Source organism: Protopterus annectens, chromosome 10.part0 (assembly GCF_019279795.1).
Source record: "Protopterus annectens isolate FY-2018-M chromosome 10.part0, PAN1.0, whole genome shotgun sequence".
Lineage (NCBI taxonomy): Eukaryota > Metazoa > Chordata > Ceratodontiformes > Protopteridae > Protopterus > Protopterus annectens.
In genome coordinates this window covers 957,280,607-957,300,923 of record NC_056744.1, presented here as the reverse complement: position 1 = coordinate 957,300,923, position 20,317 = coordinate 957,280,607, and positions in this window count along the sequence as shown.

The window sequence follows — 20,317 nt, the reverse complement described above, 5'->3', positions numbered from 1 at the left end:
ATTCTACAATAGCTGTGTTTTTGTGTTTTGAGAACATATCTCAGGGTTAAGTTCTAAGGTTTATTTGCTTTTGTTCAGTTTCCATCTCCTGTTTTTCCCTACCCTCTTAACCAATTGTTGTTGTGCTCATAAAACGTGGTGACTTTTGAGTTGCCTGCCTCTACTATAAATTTCATATTGAATACTCCTCCCAGTCCCATTGCATCAGCTCATTCTATTGTGTCCTGTGATATAATTTGGGAAGGCCCTCCCCTTAAGTTTCTTAACCTTGAATTATCTTCTGTTTTCCTTCCTTCATACTTAAGTTAAAAAACACTTAATTCAGCTGCTTTTACTGTTTTTGTCTCTTCATACTTTATTTTGCTTTTACTGCTTCTTAAAGTGTTCAATTGCATTTATTCTGCTGCATTTATTACTTCTTGTTAGTAGCCTAATTAAATTAGTTGGTAATCTAAGTATATTGGTTTTGTTTAAAGGATTTGGGCTTCAGGCCAGTTATTACATTAAGAAGGTGTGTGGTCTGCATTCTTGTGGGAGGAGAGAGTAGCCACTATCCTGAGCTGGGAATTGCTGAGTGATGGCCTATTGTGCTTGTTGCTCTAAGTGTCTTTGTTCCATTTTAAGCACTTAGGTTCCAAACCAGTTATTTTACATTACATATTTGTGGTCTAGACTCTTGTAACAGGGCAGTATAGTCTACACCCTTCTAAGCTGGGAATTGCTGGTTGAAGGCTCATTGTGTCTGTTATTCTGTAAGTGTCTTAGTTCTGGTTTTAGAACTTGGGCTCCAAACCAGTTACTTTACATTGCAAGGGTTGTGGTCTAGACTCTTGTGGTGGGAGAGTGTGGCCTACACCCTTCTAATCTGGGAATTGCTGGTGAAGGATTATTGTGCCAGTTATTTTAAGTGTCTTTATTCTGGTGTAGGCACTTTGGTTCCAAACCACTTACTTTACATTAGGAGAATTTGTTGTCCAAGCTCTTGTGGTTGAAGAGGATAGTCTACACCCTTCTGTCTGAAATTTCTGGCTGAAGGCCTATTGTGTCGGTTATTCTGAAGTTTCTTAGTTCTGACTTAAGCACTTGTGCTCCAAAACCAGTTGTTTCACATTAGGAATGTTTCTGACTCTTGTGGTGGGAAAGTGTGGCCTACACCCTTCTATGCTGAAAACTTGAATTTCTAGTACTTCTGCATTTTATAGCAGAGGCTAGATTCAGACTCATTGAATCTAGACTCTTTGGTATCACATGAGCACTAAAACCAGCTCTGCACTGAGATACTGAAATATATGAGGCATCCATTACTTCCAACTAACAAGTGCCTGTTTTTGCTCTAATACTGCACTTTTAATTTCTATTTAAATTCCACTGTGTTTGAATTGTCTGAACATTTGTTGTCACATTTAACTGTACACTGTACTAGTTCAGCTGTAATACTGCCCATTTCCAAGTTTGCTGTTTCTGAGCATCATCTTCAAGGCATTTGACACTGTCCACTGTTGGTGGAGGCCCTTCTGCACCCTTGTGTGAGGAGAGTGCTGTTTGGTTCACATCTAATCGATGGTGATTGGACTAGAGCTCAGAGAGCATTCTTACTGGCTAGACCGGTGTTTCCACTTGTTTGAATATAGCATTCCATCGTGTATTGCCACTTAGTGGTGGTTACTGTTGGTGGTTATAGACGCAAATGTTTTGTTTGTTAAATCTTCCCTTAGCACTTTGCTTGTGGTCCTCCAGAGGTTTCTTGTGGTCTTGCTTTACTGTCAGGTAAAAGACTAAGCCTAGCTTTAGAGGTACCAATACACCTCTCACCCACTAGCCACTTGTAAGTGTGACCATTTTCCTGATCATACAAATTTACCTATCACTATGGACAGACAATTTCCCGCAGTTTCTACAGCCAGCTTGATTGACATGAGCATCCCAAGGCAGTGTAGGATCTGCCTCATGTTCACTGACAACCCTCTACTCCTAGTCTACTGAGATGCAACTATAACAATAACCCTGAATCCAAGCTCTCTCACACACCAGACAGTACATATGACAAAGAGCGGGTTTGCCAGTATGCACACCTCAACCTCCAAATCCAACCAAACCCACATCACATACACCTGCATATGCGGAGGTCCTCACCAGAAACATACCTAATCACAAGAGACAAACACAAGCAAGCTGCACATAATGCTTCCTCTGCAGAACATATTACACATAACAGCTCATGTACCAGTGTCTCACTGGTCAAAACCATAAGGTAAAACACAAAGTCAAACATATTAGTCATAGGCGAGTCCATTGTGAGACACACTGATGCCCCACTCAACAAGCTGGATAAGGAAAAGGTCATGGTCAGCTGTGTGTCACGTGCCAGGATATGCCATATCACACATGCACTCAAGTCTCTCAGCAGGTACTGTTATGACTTTATCATAGCCCATGTTGGTGAGAATGACTTCAGATATACCTCTCTGGACTATATGAAGAGAGACATTAATGAGCTCTCAGACTGCGTGTCTCAGGCTGGTATGTCCCTAGGCTTAAGCAGCATTTTATCTTCACCTAGGATGATGCCTCAGTACAAACAGAAAATTATTGATTTCAATAATTGGCTTAGCTTCTGGTGTCTTTCTAAGGGGATCCAGTACTTGTCAGCCTGGGATGACATGATAGACTGACCTCATTGCTTTACCAGTGATGGTCTTCATCTGTCACCCCTGGGATTTAGGCTACTTGCTAAGGTTCTTGCTACCCCCATAGTGTTTTTTTCAGTCAGTGTCTCAAGGACAAAATTCTCAATGTAAAAACTCCATCTAAAAACAACCTCAAGGTTATGCTGCTAAATGCTAGGAGTCTTAACATGAAACTGCACTCACTGGAAGCAGTCCTCACCTTGGAAGATGCACACATTTGTGCAGTCACAGAGACCTAGTTTAAGGCTGTGGAGAGCAACCCCAGCCATGCCAGGTTACACCTCCTTTCACATGTTCAGATCTCAAACTGAAGGCATGAAAACTAAAGGAGGTGGTGCGCCAATATTCATTAAGGATAAATACACATCCAGATTGGTTAAACAGTACTACTCCCTGAAGACACTTCAGATGCAATTAACTGTTGGTAGAACACCTATTCAAGTCATTGCCAGCTACAGGACCCCTTTCATGAATCAGGACACCCACTCTGCCTATTTAGATCTACTAGAGTCTTACAAGATACATCTAAACGCCATGGTTTTGGGTGACTAACTACCCATCCATTGATTGGGTAAATTACTCATGTTCAAACTCACTGGCCCAAGGGTTCCTAGACTTTTATCGCCAGTGCCCTGGACCAGCTGGTTGACACCCCCAAGGGGTGCCAACATCCTGGTTCTGGTTCTTACCAATATGGGGGACCACTGTAGCACCCCCCGTGAGGTCCTCCCTGGTCAGATCTGACCACAAATCAGCCTCATTCAAAACAACTATCGTACCTAACCCACCCTAGCAGCAACTAAACTAAAAAACTTCTCCAAAGCAGATTATAACCTCTTATGGGATGGTATAAATAGTTTCACTGCACCTCCTCCCTCAGATTGAACTGGCAACAATTCCGAGCTCTACACCAATTCTTTATACAAATACCTGTATAACTGAATTGACTGGGCCGTACCTGATAGGACCAAAGCAAGCTCCTCAAAGAAGAACAAACCTGCCTGGCGGACAACTGCCATTAACAGGCATTACAATAAGAGAAAGAAATTGCTGTTTAAGAGTAAGAGGAAGCGAGCCCTCCTAAACTGGAAACACTTCCTCCTCAGCTTAAACAAGCTAATAGGACTTTTTGTGAAGTCCACCAAAGCAAACTACAAGTCCAAATTAGCTTTTTCAACAAAGGACAGCCACAAGGCATTCTATAGTTACATTTGTAACCTAAATGGAAAGTTCCAGATTTGTGCAGAACTGGAAGTTAATGATACCACATATACTGAGCCTGTGGACATAGCTAACCTGTTGGCCAACAGGTTCTGTAAAAACTTCAGTCCCCTGTCTTTGCCACACATACCCCATGACATCCCTATTACCTGTAGTCTTCCTTGTATCTCTAAAAGCGCAGATCGTAAATGCCCTCTCCAAGGCCAAAAACACAGCATCTGTGGACCTGGTAACATCCCAGGCTGCATCCTACACAGGCTCCAAGATGAATTAGCAACACCATTGAGTACTCTTTTCAACCATAGTCTAAGCACTGGATTCATACCAGCTGAATAGAAAACACCCACAGTTATTCTCTTTCACAAAGGTGGTACTTCCATTGACCTGGGAACTATAGACCTTTTAGCCTGACTAGCCTCATTTGCAAGGCCATGGAGTGAATCATCACGGTTATTAAAGATATAGGTCATCTCCAAACACTTGACCCTACTCAGTTTGGATTTGACAAAGGGAGAACATTCCTGTTAAACCTGGTGGACTTCAAAACAGTCACCAAGGCCCTGGACGAGGGTAAATCTGTGCATATGGCCTACCTGGACTTAGCCAAGGCATTTGACACCATCCCCCGCTCAGGTGTCATTGACAAATTCAGCCAACTAGGTATCAAACCTTATATTGGTAGAGGGGTCCCTAACTGGTTCACTGATAGAACTCGTATAATCAAAATAGGGGAATCCCCCTCCAGGAGCAGACCTGTAACCAGTGGTGTTCTATAGGCATCAGTCCTGGGACATCCAAAGTACAAGCAAAAACTAAAGGCCTGTGGCTGACAAAGTTTGCTGATGACTGCAAACTGGAAGTGGTCATAGAATCTCCAAATGATGTCAACATCCTACAACAGGGTCTTACACAAACAATGACTGGTGCCAAGGTCATGGCCTTAAACTCAATATAAAAATATGTATTATCATTCCTTTCTGTAAAGGTGATGTTCCTACTAACTACTATATCAATAGCAACACCTTTAAATATGGACTCAGTGATGAGAGACCTGGGCACTCAGGTTGACAGCAACCTTACCTTTGACCACCATGTATCTGCAGTGACAAGGACATTCTATATTGCTCATCTCATATGCAAAGGGCATTGCCTCTAGAAAGAAGTTATAACGTCCCTGTACTATTCCCTCATCAGGCCAATAATTGAGTACAACCTCCCTTTTGGTATGTACCTTTTTAAGCACCTACAGCAATTGGAGAACCACAAAGGTTCCTCAAGGAAAATTCAAGGTCTTCAGCATCTGTCCTAAGGGGCTTGTCTGAAATCACTGTCACTTTATTCTATTTCATACAGACTACTCAAAGGTGATCTCTGCCTTGCATACAAGGCAATCTCTGACCCTGCATTATTAGAAATGCTGCATATCTGCAAGTCAAATGGTACACAGGTTACTCGCTCCAAAGACCTTAACCTGGTATATGACATTAATAAAACCTGCTGGAGGGACAGATTTGTCTCCCAGAGGTTAAACACACCTTTGGAACAAGCTCCCAGTTCACGTCAAATAGAGCACCCCATTGGCCTTCTTCAAACGCAATCTGAACGATTGGATGGGTAATCGCAAATTCCCCTGAGGTTACACCTATGTCCCTCTTGGGCAGGGCCAATAGGTGCTGATCATGGAATTAAGGGTAAGAACTTGGTTAGGGTTGTAAGGGCCCTAGGGCTATTAGCCTGGTAACTTCCTACGATCCTATCCTCCTATGATAACTGTGTTTTAATGGACACGGCATTCTTTCTGGATGTAAGAATTTTCTGCAATAAACAAATGCTGGAAAAAAAGTAGTAAAAGCATAAATGAATGAGAAAAATTTTTTGCTTCAGATTCTGTTTTCACTTTTTCATTTTCCCTATATAGAAAATTACTTTTTTAGTAAGGAATTTCATTCCCAAGGATATAATGAAAGATATTTCACTGCATCTCATATGTTTCATCTACATTTTAAATAAGCAATGTGTTTTTATTCAATAACTAAAAAATCAAACACTGCCTACATTCATGTACAAATGCACATAAAATGATAGACTATTTTTGGCATCAAAAAGGCGCTATGGATGAAGACTTCCTTCTAACTAGTTACTCTGGCTCCCGACAGATCTATGATTTGTTAAATATATATTTGTTGAATCAACATTGAACACTGGCTGTAGATGGTCACTGTTGACTTGGCGCCCTGCAACAATGCACAAAATGGAGGTAATGCAGATGCAGAGTCGACATTCTTTTAGCCCTGATACAGAGTTCAGTACACAGAACTGTGAACTACATTTCCTACGTGCTGCCATGCCCCTCCCCCTTACTGGTGATGACCTCAAAGTTAAAAGTTGTTCTGCAGTACATACATACATATATGCAGTTGCCTGACTATGGTGCTGTCTAATCAGGTTTCATGCAAATCTGTACATAGTATGGTCTAATGAACTTAGATTTGGCAAACAATCCTACATCCAGCTCTATATTACTATATGCAATGACCAGCTTAAAGAAAGGCAATGAAAGATTTACCATTCAGCTACATTGTTATGCAAAGGTTGCTTATTTTTTCCTATATTTTACAATAAGTAAAACTTAGTCTGACACTGTACAAAAACTGCATTATAAACTGAAGTGTTATACTGATGCTACCATACCTTGCTACTGAACACTAGTATGTATTTCAGTTTATAAGTTTTAACTAAAAGATCTATATGAACCTTTCATGAAACAACTGACTCAGGTAGGTTTGTAGTCTGAAGTTTGTCCCAGTCAGTGCTGCAAATTAAATACAACAAACAGAAGAGATTAATGCTGTTTATGGAAAAATGCTGTGAAAGACTATCTGCTTAAGAATCTTAATACATAAAACAGAAAACATTAATTCTGGGTCAAGGAAAATACTGTTTTACAGACTTTTCTATTTTAAAACTGTTACTAAATTGATAAGCAGTGCACCAAACTGCAACAGATATCAAATTGTAGTCAGCATATTAAGTGTAGAGTCATAGCTTTATAAAACAAAATCTGAGAAATAGGCAAGATAGAACACTGCTGAACATGAGATTTGAAAGATATGTATTGCTGACATAGCATGTCAGATCTGAATAAAAGGCAAGTAATCAATTATCCAATTTAGTAAGCAAATTATATTATAGCCCTATTATAGTAAGACAGAAATCAATATTTCACTGTATATTTGCTTTAATTTTTAGGCAAGTCTGTCAGATAAAACTAAACAAAAAATAAGGAAACACAGCAGTCCTTGATAACAGAGGGTTAACCAGTTTGTTAACATGTTCAGGAAATTTATTTATTGAATTTGTTACTGGTATAGTCCTATGTGGCAAATGAGATGTTCCTGTTCAGCAGAGGCCCAGGTAGAAAAGCTGTACAGTACTTACAAAATAGGTGCAATTTCAAAGAGATATTGTGATGGAGGGTATCCTGGGTTTGCTAGTTGTTCTGTGTAAAATGATTCCCTGCATCTGAGTCCAGTACGAATGACCAACAGGTCAATGGAAATAATGAACTTATAAATAGGATTAGCAAGACACAAGACGTTCCAGCACATGGATGAGAGATAAGAAGTTCCACTTCTTCACAGCTGAAGCTCTTTGAGCACTATTTGGTTAAATACAGAAACCTACAGTTCAGAAACCAGTTCTGTCAGGGTATAAATGTTTTTACTGTAACAAACATTCTAACAAAAATCATGTGGAGGTATTATGATAGGGATTAAAGGCAGCTATGAAACGACCTGTGATTATTACATGTTCAATGATAATACCAATACTATAGACTGTGTAACTGTGACAATAAAGACGACCCTGGAACATATAACAACTGTTGGAGTGTATAAACCACCATCAGGTACATGAAACAGGATGGAAAAATACTACTAGTTGGGGACTTAAATTTACCAGAAAGAATGGAATAATACTGATTCAACAATGTTAGCAAGGAAATTATTCAAACCATATATTCAGGAGTAACAATTGCTTCAGATTGTAAAAAAACCTACCAGGGGATGGAACATACTAGACACTGTGTTCCTAAAGAAATTACTGTAACTTCTGATTAAGGTGAGACAAAAAATATAAGAAATGGAAAAGAGGTCAAACTACAACTTTGAAAACCAAAATAAACAAGCTGGACAAACAGATTAAGCATAGTGTGAGACAAGATCAAGGAAAATTTGAAGAAAATGGATATAAATATATTGAGCATAATAGAAAACCATTTTATAGATACACAAGATGGAATGGCACAGTCAAGGAATTGATGGAGTTTGTGAACTTTTTAGAAACTACGACTAGTTTCTTAAGATTCACGATGGAGTATTCTGAGTACACTATTGATTTCTTGGATGTTACTATAACAAAGGACTCCTATGGTTTTTTTATCCACAAACCTTTTAGGAAGCAATGTTGGAAGAACACAATACTGGAATATAGTAGTATGCACCCCCGCCATATATTCCCAAACATGATAAAAAGTCAGTTTACTAGAATAAGCAGATTATGTAAAGAACCTATTCAGCTTAAAGAACAAGCTGATATATTACAAGATCTTTTTATTGATAGGGGATATAAGACCACTGTCGTAAGAAACATTAGGGAGAAGGTGCTAAAAGAATTAAACATGACATCCAGTGATATTACAACTAACAATTCATATATAGTTGGTAAGCGAGGTAGGTGCTACTATTATAAAAAGAGGAATATTTCCAGAAATGAAGTTACTTTTATCACTAGATATACTAATGACAACAGTATTATAACAGGTATCATACGTAGGCATTGGCATATATTTGACCTTGATCAAAACATTAGTAAAATTGTAGGTACACAACCAAGGTTCACATATAGGAACAGCAAAAATTTAAAGAGAATAATTTGTATTGATCATAGTACATCAGTTAAACAAACACATTCTCTGAGAGTGTGGAAGTCCTTTGGAACCTTTCCATGTGGCTCTTGCAATTTTTGCCATTTGATTAGTGAAAATAAAGATTTTCAACATCCAAATATGAATTTTAGTTTTAAACCTAGATTTCATGCTTCCTGTAATGATTCGAACCTCATTTACCTGGCAAGCTGCAAACAATGTCAAGCCTTTTACATAGGCATGACATCAAGAAGGTTAAGAGATAGGATCTATAATCATATTTATGATATCAGGAAACTTAATCAGTTGACTGCGCTAGCGAAAAGTACAGTTTTGTACCTACCATAAATGTAGATGTTCGAGGATCTCCATTGCTGCAGTCCTGACAAATGGGTACTCCGCTGCCCACCATCGGCCCGAATACCAAAGGGCTAGAACCGGTGTCGGTCATGGGCGCCTGAGACTGACGTAAGTACTTGTCAGTACAAATGCGCATGACCGACGCCATAACCTCAGTCTTTCTTGCCTCAGACGTCAGAATGCAAAAAAAAAACACCACCCAAAAAACCCCAATCTAAAAAGAAAAAGGGGGAAGGAGGGAGGGAAAATAGGACTGCAGCAATGGAGATCCTCGAACATCTACATTTATGGTAGGTACAAAACTGTACTATGTTCGTCTCCCATTGCTGCAGTCCTGACAAATGGGTAGAATTCCAGAGCAACGGAAAAAGGGAGGCTGGCCAACTAAATAGCAGGAGGAGCTGCAGACATGCCCTGTAAGACTGCAGTGGCAAACCCAGCCCTAGACCTAGAATAAAGAGGCAAATGATAATGCTTTGTAAAGGTATGTACAGAACTCCAAGTAGCTGCCTCTAGAATGTCTTTAGTAGCTACCACTCTCAAAAAAGCAGTAGAGGTGGCCGTAGTCCTAGTAGAATGAGGCCTGATCCCAACTCGAACCTCCTTACCATGATGAGAGTAACAAAAAGCAATACAATGGCCGATCCACTTGGAAATAGTTTGTTTCGAGACAGCTTTCCCACTTGAAGCCACAGCAAATGAAACAAATAACTGTTGAGATCTCCTGAACTCATTGGTTCTGAACAAATAATACCGTAACTGCCTATGCACATCCAAAGAATGCAAAACTCTTTCCCCTTCATTTTGGGGGTTAGCATAAAAAGTAGGCAAATGTATAGATTGGTTCAATGCCACATCAGAAACTACCTTAGGCAGAAAAGTAGGATTAGTACAAGGAAACTCTGTCCTGGTGAAAAATCAGAAAAGGTTCCACTGCCATGAGAGCCTGTAATTCAGATACCCTTCTAGCAGAAGTAACAGCCAATAAAAAGCAGTCTTCCAGGACAACAACTTCAATTCAGCCGTAGCTGCAGGTTCAAAAGGAGGCAGAGTCAGTTTTTCCAAAACAAAATTAAGATCCCAGGCAGGAGTAGGAGCCCTTCGTGGGGGTCTTATATTCTTTGCCCCTCTAAGAAACTGTTTAAGCAAAGGATGTGAAAATAAAGGAGGATCACCATCATAGTGAGCAGAAATAGCTGCAGCATGCACTTTTATAGAAGAGAAGGACAAACCCTTGTCCAGTAACATAGTCAAATATTGCAAAGTACAACTCAAATTAGGCAACGTGACATCAAGGCCTTTAGCTGAACTCTAAAGAAAAAATCTCTTCCATTTATCAGCATAAACTTTTCGAGTACTAGGACGCCTGGCTTCCAAAAGGACATCTAAAACTTGTTGAGGGAGCTGAAGGCCCTCATCCTCTAAAACTGAATGCGCCAGGCTGTCAGGTGTAGGGATTGCACCCTGACATTGAGAAAATGATTGTTTTCTTGAGACAATAAGTGAGGAATCCGTGGTAATGGCCAAGGTGTCCCGTGAATTAGGCTCCTCAACAGAGGCTACCAATGTTGACGAGGCCAATCCGGCGCTATAAGGATCATGCAAGGTTTGTCCCTCCTGACTTTCAACAGGACCTTTGGAAGAAGAGGCAGAGGAGGAAAGGCATACACGTGAAGGTTGCTCCAACTGAAGGATAGTGCATCTATTTTCCAGGCTTTCGGATGAAACAGCCTTGTGCAAAACAGAGGTAGTTGGGAATTCAGAGGAGAAGCGAACAGATCTATGTCTGGAGTTCCCCAAGCCATGGTCAACTGACGAAATACCTGAGGGTCCAACTTCCATTCGTGAGGATCCACCATCTGTCTGCTCAGAACATCTGCTAACGAATTTTGTGCTCCTGGCAGAAACTGTGCTCGAAGAGTGATGTGCAGATCCAAAGCAGTTTCCCATAACAGCATTGCTTGTCTGCAAAGAGGGTAAGAATGAGTTCCCCCCTGCTTGTTGATGTACCACATGACAGTTGTGTTGTCTGTTCGAATCAACACCAGTCCCGGTCGAAGTAGATCCTTGAATGCTTTCAATGCAAATTGAACTGCCAGCATCTCCTTCATGTTGATATGCAAGTGAAGCAGCTCCGGGGGCCAAAGGTCTTGAATCCATTTTCCTTTGAAATGAGCTCCCCAGGCTGACTCTGAGGTGTCTGTCGTTAATATCTGACTTGCCTCCGGTTGGGTCACAGAGAGTCCCTTGTTTAGGTGACATTCCTGAGCCCACCACACAAGTTCTTTCTGAATGCAAGGTAGAATCCGAATGACAGTATCCAAATCGTGGCTGTGTTGAGTCCAAACGCTTTTGAGATACCATTGTAGCTTCCTCATATGCAGTTTGGCATTGGGAAGTACTAGAATGCAAGATGCCATGAACCCCAAGGCTTGAAGGACTGTCCTTGCAGTCAGCCTGGACATTACGGATAGCTGTTGGAAGTATAGGTGAAGATTTCCTTGTTTGTCCGGGGTAAGAGATGCCATCTGAGTAGCTGTATTCAGTCTCACACACAGAAAACACATCTCCTGTGAGGGTACTAGACTGGACTTTATTTCGTTCACAGAATACCCTAGGCATCCGAAAACTGTCATCACATACTGCAGATGTCGAAGAAGTTCGTGCTTGCCCTGAGCCAGTATCAAACAATCGTCCAGATAAGGATAAATTTAAATTCCCCTTAGCCGGAGAAAAGCTATTACTGGAGCCAGGACTTTCGTGAATACCCTGGGCGCAGTAGATAAGCCAAAGGGCAATGCAGAGAACTGATAATGCAAATTCCCAGTCCGAAACCTCAGGAATTTCCTGCAACTGGGCCTGATAGGAATGTGAAGATAGGCCTCCTTGAGATCCAAAGTCACCATCCAGTGATCTCTGCCTAGCATAGGCAACAGCTGATGCAGTGTCAACATCTTGAATTTCGGAATTTCCAGAAAGGTGTTTAGAATGGATAAATCCAGAATGGGCCTCCAAGTATTTCCCTTCATTGGCACTAAGAAAAGACGGGAATAAAACCCCGTGCCTCTTTCCACAGAAGGAACTGCCTGTATTGCTCCCAACCGGAGCAGAGAAAAAATCTGTGCCTGCGCTTCCAGTCTTTGCAGATGAGGCACATCCGGCATACCTTTGAAAGGAGGGAATGTGTGAAAATAAAACTTGTAGCCTCGAGTTATAATGTCCAATACCCATATGTCTTGGGTAACCAAATGCCAATTCCTTTTGAAAAGTCCCAGTTTTCCTCCTAGAGGAGCTGCCAGCAAAGCAGAGTCCGGCAGCTGAAGACACAGGTCATTGGGACTGCTTCTGAAAGGACTGACCCCTGCCCACCCCAGCAGAAGGGGTAAAAGAATTCAAAGGCCTAGAAGTAACAGGGCCCTGAGAGGAAGCCTTACCTCTACCACGCCTCGACCTGCCCCTAGAATGAAAATCCGAAGAGGGAAAAGACCATCCCCTAGCAGGCCAATTCCTACTGAACTTAGGGGGCTGAACCTGTAAGAAGTCCTTTACCATCTGCATAGACTTAGCTTTTTCCTCCATTTTTTACAAAACTGATTCCACTGGAGGGCCAAAAAGAACATCAGATTGCAAAGGAGCATCCATAATGCGAGCCTTAACATGCTCTGACAAGGACTGATCTCTAAGCCAGGCATGTCTGCGAACAACAGAACTAGTAGCAGCCACCCTGGAAGAAGCTTGTAAAGCATCAAAACCACACTGCAAAGAATGCTTACCAACCCGGTCTGAAGCATGCACTAAATCCTGAAGCTCCTTACAGTCAACACCTTCAGCTAAAGCATCCACTTTACATTTCAATTGACTTAGCAAATAATTCTGATACCTGAGCATATGAAATTGACAATTTAAAGCTCTCATAGCCAAAGTAGAAGAGGTATACAGTTTCTTACCCCACCTATCCAGGGCCCTAGCATCCTTGTCCAGAGGAACCGGATTCTTAACCACAGAAGCCTTAACACCTTTGGGGCCTTGAGAAACAGTTTCTGGATCAGCCCTAGGACTCTTATACAAGTACTTGTGAGCTTCCGGAACCCTGTAGTATCTATCTGGTTTAACTGGGGCAGGGGGCAGAGAATCTGGGTTAAGGGCAGCCTCAGAAAATACATCCTGAACAACATCCAGTACAGGGGGAATAGCCAAAGGCCTGTGCTGAGGTAAAAACAAGAATTCTCTCAGCCTTTTACGAGAATCAGAATAATCCTGGCCATCCCACTGGAAATGTTCCCTCATGGAATGCAAAGTTTCAGAGAAAGAAAAATCTTCTGGAGGGGACGCAGAGGGAGTAGCGTCCTCAGCCTCTGAATCAGAATAGGGAGGGAAATCCTGAAGCTCTTCCACAGAGGAATCTGACTCATCGGAAGACTGAACCAGACCCTCCAACTCTGTGTCTATCCTGGGCCTCTTCACGGGGGGGGGCATGGAACCCCTAATTAAAGTAATCAAATCTTCAGCCATCTTTAACATGTGCTTCCTAGGAGCTGGACCCTGGGGATTAGCACCAGCAGGGATAGACCTAGATTTAGAATGGCCTTTGCCTTGAGAAGGAGGAGGTCTAACTACCCTATGAGGGGAGGAAGCCACTGACAACAAAGAAGCACCCTCAGCCTGGCCTAACACAGGAGAAGCCACTTCCTGCAGTAACAAAGGCTCCACTAGACACACTGGTAAACTGTCAGAAGGAGCCACTGAAGCAGTCAGTGGTTCCACAGAACCGACGTCCGGAGTGGGCGCCTCATCCTGTTTGGACCGCAACGACTTATCTTTGCGCTTCTTAGAAGAACCAGTCGTCGGAGAATCCGGCGGCATGTTATAATTACAACGTTTACCAAACACCAGCCTAGCACAGTCCAACCGACGTTTAATAGTACGCTTGTTAAAAGTAGCACAAAAGCGACACCCAACAACGTCGTGCTCAGGCCCTAAACAAGGAATGCAGAGTGAATGGTAATCCCTATGAGGAATCTGTTTCCCACAAGAAATACAGTTATTAACTTTTTCTGACATCCGGCAATACTGAGGCAAGAAAAAGACAAAAAATGTCCCCAACAGGGTACTTAGCCAACTTGGTATCCGGTCTGAAACTCGAAAACCGACAATTCCAGAATGCCGAACGGCACTTGCAAAAACTGCTTCTGCTGAGGACCATGCGGCAAGAAAGACTGAGGTTATGGCGTCGGTCATGCGCATTTGTACTGACAAGTACTTACGTCAGTCTCAGGCGCCCATGACCGACGCCGGTTCTAGCCCTTTGGTATTCGGGCCGATGGTGGGCAGCGGAGTACCCATTTGTCAGGACTGCAGCAATGGGAGACGACGAACATCATGTTACTATGCACAAGGGACATTTGTTTGTGTTTACAGTATTATGACTAGTTAACATAACTGAGAGAGGAGGGAACCCTTTAAATAGGTTAGAAACTATAGAGCTACAATGGATATTTAGAATGCAAGCACATCAACCTCCAGGTCTCAATCAGTATATAAGCATTAAACCAGTGCTTGATTCACGCCCCTTGAAATGAAGCTGCACATACCATATTTATACTGCATTTTATTTAAGTAATTTGCTTTGTTTTAATGAAGTTTAATACCAGATGAAAGTTTTTATTCTCAAGATAGTTTTAAATTGTCATAAACCAACAAATCAATATGAATTTATTGTTATAGTGATCTGCTAAGTATTAAGTTATAAATGTCTTTTAAATATGTACATTTAAGCTGACTTAGTAAATATGTACTGCTTGCAAAATGTTGCCTTTAGTAAAAAACGTGAGTCACTCTTTTGATGATTTAACTGATTTAATTAATTAATTGAATAATTGATTGAATAATAGTTTTTGAATGATTTTATGCATACTAATTAAGATGAGATGTTTCCATTGCATTTTGAGATCTGAAGAAGCGTACTCAGTGTATACGTGAAAGCGCTTATCAACTTTTACTGGATTAAAAGTTTATTGTTTTATCGTGGTGGTCCAGCTTTGTGTTCTTTCTATAGATACACAAGATATAGAAGTAGTAAAGACAAATTAATAAACTGCGTGCAGATTATAAAATTTATTCACAAACACAACAGATTATAAATATATTTACAAAATCTTAAGCAAAACAGTTTGGCTTCACAAAAGGGTTGATGAGTTCTCAAAGTGACATCCAGGTAACTCCAGCTACTGGAATCAAATTAGATTATATTGAAAAAGAACTGTGCAAACTGGAGCCAAACAAAGCACAGGGAGGAGATGGAACTTGTAACAATGACCTGAGAGCACTTCAGCAAAACTTACAGTACCATTATATCTGCCATTAACTAGGTCATATAAATATGGGGAGATTCAAGATTGGAGACGTGCTCTTATTACGCCTGTCTTTAAGGGAAAGGGGAGTAGAACTAACCCAGAATCATATAGACCTTTAAGTCTACTTTCATGTTGTGGAAAATAGTGGAGAAGGTACTATTGGATAAGTTACTGTCACGACTGTATAGGTTGGAACCTGAAACCATATATCAGCATGCATATGTTGAAAACATATCTATTATCACCTGTAACATGATGTTCTAGAACAATATAATAACCACTATGAATGAAACATTGTGCTGTGATGTAATTTATATAGATTTAACATCAGCATTTGGCAGGGTCATACACAAAACATTGATCAATAAATTAGTACATCTAGGTATTGATGTACTGTTGATAAGATAGAGAGCTGCATGACTTTCAAATAGGACATAGCAAGTATCATACAGCAACTCAACAGGTGAAATCCTTGGTTACAGTCAGGGTGTCCCACAATGCTCTATCCCTGGCTCTTACTTGTTTAGAGTGTATCTTTCAGACCTGACTTTTTCATCTGAGGTGTTCTACAGTCTATATGCAGATGATCTGAAATTGGGTAAACTGATTACATGTGTTACTGATAACAGATGTCTGCAAAATAACTTGACTAAATTGACCATTTGGGCATAGGAGAATAATATGCTAATAAATACATCAAAAACTAAGCATATGAAATTTGGGAGAAAGAAACTGAAAGGTGAATATGTAATACAGCACACAGTGATTGAAACTGTAGACTCGTTTAAGGACATGGGTTATATGGATAGATTCAGCTAGGAGTTTTTGTAATCATTTAAACCAATTGGTTAAAGGTTGTTACAGAACTATAGGTTGTGTAAAAAGAATTATAAAGTCTAGGAAACCAAAAATAATCAATTCATTGTTTTTTAGTTACATTAGACCCAAACTTGAGTATGGAATAACAATAGGGTAACCCTATAAGAAAACAAGCATGACTAAACTGGAAAGAGTGCTGCAGAAATATACCAAGGGCATCCATGGATGTGAAAATTTAAGTTATTATGAAAAACTAAAATATCTGAATGTGTACAGTGTCTCTTACCAATATCTGAGAGGAGATGTTATTCAGGTATATAGGGCATTTAGAGACAACTACCTTTGAGAATGTTTGGGTTATCAAAAATTACTAGAGAATCATCAGACAACCTATTTAGATGATTCTATAGAATGAGAAGTGTACTAACTGGTTTTCTGACAGAGTAGCCAATGCATGGAACAGACTACCAAATTACATTAAAACAAATACTGGTTTAGATATTATTAGGAACAGCCTGGACACATATTAATTGTTTCTATGTTCGAGAGAATTTGTGAAGATCATTTCAGAATCTGTGGGTTTAATATGCGTAACTATGATGAGAATTTGAAGGTTGGAGTGGAACATAATAACATTAGGGTGATGAAACATGATAAGAGTGGTGGCGTGGTAATTATGGATTACTTAAGATTCCAGCAAAATGTCTGAAATTTTAAATTATGTGAATACATATAGTCAAGTATCCAAGAATGAGATAAATGTTGCTGAAGCCAAGACTGACTGCAGTCTTTTTGATATGTTCTGTCTGGGCAGTATTTCAAATCAAGTGTTTGAATTTGCGAATTTTCCGAAAAAAGGTTTTGTAATTCCAAAAATATACAAAAATGCTTCTGATCCACCTTTGAGGCAAATAGTGGCAGCAGATACAGCTAAAACAGAACCTTTAGCAACATTTATTGATTTTCGTTGTAACCACTTAATGAAAAAGAAAGCACATCTAGTGCAGGACTCTTGGCATTTAATATATATTTCATGGTATTCCATTTAAAGGTGATAAAGTTTGCCTATACCTGCTAAATGGATAAAATTATCTTGATATCACACTTTGTAAGGATAAGGTGCAAATGAGATATTTATCCATCATCTTTCATAAGGAGACTTATTCCACTTCATTTTTATACTATCACTGCTGCCATCCCCTTTTCCAAAAAAGAAATATTGTTATAGGGCAGATGGTACATCTTTCGAGATTAGTCTCTGACAATCAAATATGTGAACCAGGAGTTTGAAGGAATGCTGTGAATGAGGTGTCAATTGAGGCTTCAGAGAAAGAGATGGATAAAAAAAATGGGGCCATGGTTGTACCATACAATAGGGATGCTTCAGTTGTGGTCAACATATTTAAAAAGAAGTGGAATGTAATAGTTCCTGCTGAACAAGGCCAAATTAGGGCACTACCCACTAGTTACGTGCAGTTGAGGACAAAATATAAAAAAAATATTTGGAAAAGTGGTTATGTTAGTTGATGTAAAATTGTTAGGTTAAAAACAGGAAAAATGTGGGTGCTGTAAATATTGTAAGTTTACCAGCAATGGACCCTACATTAGTGTGGAAGGTTATAATAGGACCCTAGGCTGTCCTTGAATATGTAACTGTAATTCCACTTGGGTGGTGTATTTGGCCACTTATACTTAGTTTTCCCCGTGTAAAATGCTGGACATTAACAGGAAATTGTAAGAAAACTTACGAGCACCTAAATGATATTGTTGTTGTTTGTCTTTTCGGCTTTTCCCAGTTAGGGGTCACCACAGTGGAACTCTGGTCCGCTAATGATTGGCAGTAGATTTTTATGGTGCTGAGTTGCCAGCCCGACGCCCAACCTTCAGCGAAGGCACTCCCATTCACACATATCTTTCGGAGGCCAATCGACCACGGGGAGAACATGCAGACTCCACACAGAAGGCACTCCAGCCAAGAATTGAACAGGAGAACCTCTTGCTGTGAGGCAGCAATGCTACCGCTGTACCACGGCGGCTTCATACGAGAACCTAAATGATATTAAGAAGGGTAAACAGAGTAATGCTCTGTACAGACACTCATTGAAATGCCCTGCTATTAAAAGACTAATCTTTTTGTTTTTGTTATTGACCAGGTTCTTAGTAGTGAAAGAGGTAGAGATCTAAAAATATGCTTGAACAAAAGGAATTTGTGAGGCAATTACATCTCAATGCTTGTAATGAGCCAGGAATTAATCTCTTTTCATTGGTTAGCATTCTTAAGGGTAGGGCTTTAAAATTTTTTATTGTACTTTACAGATTTTAGTGGTGCAAGGTTCAGATGCCTTTACAATGTAAATTCCAATGACTTACATTTGTGTTTACATTTAATGAATGTGCGGATTATATATTTTACATTATATGACATAACTAATTCACTGTTTTAAAACATTTTTCCTTCTCTATGAGAGACTGAATTGTACTTTTATTTCTAATTGTTTAGATAATTGGTAGGTGTGATTGGTTAGACAAGCACAGGGTGTGATTGCTGCTTTAACTCTGATGAAGTCCCTGTTACTGTTTGGGACAAAAGCTCTTTTATGTGTTTTATGCAATAAATTTACAAGGTTCAGGCTTTGATGAGTTTTTTTAACTGTTGAGTTATTGGTGTGTTTTTTTTTTTTTTTTGGGATACCCAACCTCAGAGGAAAAATCAGCAAAAGAAAAGGTTTTAAACCTCTGAAATAAAAGTGCAATTCAAGAAGTCCCACCATACTAAACAGGAAACAGATATTACTTTGTCTTTTCTAACATAAAAAAATGACAATTTCAGGCCAGTTTTTGTATCTAGGGAGCCAAATGCATTTTTCCCCAATAAAAACCTTCTTCATGATCTTTGTACACTCCTTCCATGTCTGGCAGAAGACATCTACACTTCAAGATGGCAAAGTAATCTAGGAGGTTATTGCATTTTAGAGTTAGAACCAGTCACCGATCTAGACTCTACTATTTGGTCTTACCTCAGCCACCAAAATGTTTGACAATTGCATGCTTGTGGTTATGAAACACTTGCTTTCACGTAAAGCCAAAGTGTTTTAATATCTGGATAAGTGACTCCTAGATGTCCTTATATATATATATATATATATATATATATATATATATATATATATATTTATTTATTTTTATTTATTTTACATTTGTTAACCGGGCTAGTCCAACTGGATACATATCCATTTTCAGTGGAGGCCCGAGGAGAAAAGCTCCAAGTTTACACAATATTTAATATCACAAGTAAAATAGAAACAACATTAAGTAAGTGTATAACAAAACATTAATAAAAAAACAAAAGTATAAATAAAAACAAAAGATTAGTACATTATATATAAGGGATTTCACTATCTTCCAAACAAGTAAGTCATTAAAATAGAGAAGATATTTATATAGAGGCTAGTTAGGAGATCTACAGGATAGGACAGTATTTTAATAATAGGCTTGGTAGGTAGATGGGTTAGGTAGGGCAGTTTAGAGTAGAAAGGTCAGTGAGTGAAGAAGTTCAAAGAGTCAAGATTAAAAGAGATATTTAGAAGGAGACAGGGTAGTACGAGGAAAAAAAGCAATAGAAAAGCAATTAGTCAGGGTTATTACAAGAACATAACCAGTGGTTGGAGAGGAAATGTTTAAGGTTAGTTTTGAATAGTGGGAGAGATATAAGAGCAGTTAGGTCAATTGGTAGGAGGTTCCATATTTTCCCAACAAAGTTAGTAAATAGAGAGTCTCCTGCTGAGTTATTAGAAAAAGAAGTTTGCATCACCATTTTGTTTGTTGAGCGTAGCTTTTTCAGGTTGCAATATGGTGTTATGAGGGTAGAGAGAATAGGGGTATTGTTTGGTTGATATAGGACCTTATGGGCTATAATAAGTTGGTTGAATTGTAGAAGGTGAGGTAACTCAAGC